The sequence below is a fragment of the Etheostoma spectabile genome, chromosome 4 (assembly GCF_008692095.1).
Source record: "Etheostoma spectabile isolate EspeVRDwgs_2016 chromosome 4, UIUC_Espe_1.0, whole genome shotgun sequence".
Taxonomy (NCBI): domain Eukaryota; kingdom Metazoa; phylum Chordata; class Actinopteri; order Perciformes; family Percidae; genus Etheostoma; species Etheostoma spectabile.
The window spans coordinates 29,726,426-29,727,939 of NC_045736.1; the positions used below are offsets into that span (position 1 = coordinate 29,726,426).

At 41.9% G+C, this 1,514-nt stretch overlaps 1 protein-coding gene across 1 annotated transcript in view; it reads right to left on the reverse strand.

Annotated features, from left to right (window-relative positions):
* rnf207a (ring finger protein 207a) overlaps positions 1 to 1,514 on the reverse strand; it is a 27,385-nt gene that overhangs the window by 17,994 nt on the left and 7,877 nt on the right. The window lies entirely within an intron of this gene.

The window sequence follows — 1,514 nt, forward strand, 5'->3', positions numbered from 1 at the left end:
ATGACACTCACATGACACTGTCATGACTCTGTCATGAACACATGACACTGACATGACACTGACATGACACCCACATGACACTGTCATAACACTGTCATGAACACATGACACCCACATGACACTGACATGACACCCACATGACACTGTCATGAACACATGACACTGTCATAACACTGTCATGAACACGTGAAACCCATATGACACTGTCATGAACACATGACACCCACATGACACTGTCATGACACTGTCATGAACACATGACACTCACATGACACTGACATGACACTGTCATGAACACATGACACCCACATGACACCCACATGACACTGTCATGAACACATGACACCCACATGACACTGACATGACACTGTCATGAACATATGACACCCACATGACACTGTCATAACACTGTCATGAACACATGACACCCACATGACACTGACATGACACCCACATGACACTGTCATGAACACATGACACCCACATGACACTGTCATGAACACATGAAACCCATATGACACTGTCATGAACACATGACACCCACATGACACCCACATGACACTGTCATGAACACATAAAACCCATAGGCACTGTCTGACATATACACCCACATGACACTGTCTTACACTGCTTGACACATGACACCCACATGACACTGACATGACACTGTCATGAACACATGACACCCACATGACACTGTCATGAACACATGACACCCACATGACACCCACATGACACTGTCATGAACACATGACACCCACATGACACCCACATGACACCCACATGACACTGCTATGATGCATGAATCCTAACCTTAACCCTAACCTTAACCTTAACAATAACCATAACAATAACCTTAACTTGTCAGGAGAAAACCAAATGACACTTCCTTCAAAACCCTAAAATGTTGTGTCATAAGCGTTTAGGACTTGTTCATAATGTTTTATGACACGTTCATGACAGTGTCATGTCACTGTTACGTAGAAAACTTCAAGTAAAGTGGAACCAAGAATTCTACTCATAGTGGCTTTAACATCGTCAATTACAAAATCAAATTGCAAAGGTTCTGGTGTCAGTGACGTCCACTTCTCAGACTTAAGTAAAAAAGATTAAAAGTCAAAAACACACTGTCCCTTACAGCAATGATGGGACATCTGTCCATGGAAAGCTGGATTCATCCCTGTTAAACTTTTGTTTTTCTTTTATAACCTCAGACATAAAACCATCCATGTGCTCCCTGCAGACCGGATGTCTCTTTGTCTGGATGTTCACAGGATTTATGGGACTTGAAGTCCTTATTCCCTCATCCTGTGTCATTATGAGCTACTAACCCCTCCTTGCTGAGCTTTCATGTGACATAAGTGTTCATTTATTTCTAATGTCTGTGTTCACTTGTCATGTCACTATAGCTTTGCACAGAGAAGACTGTGTGTTAACCCTTAGGTTTTCCTCGGGTCAAATTTACCCATTTTCCTATATCAATGTTGTTGCAAATCTCTACTTTCATTAATTTT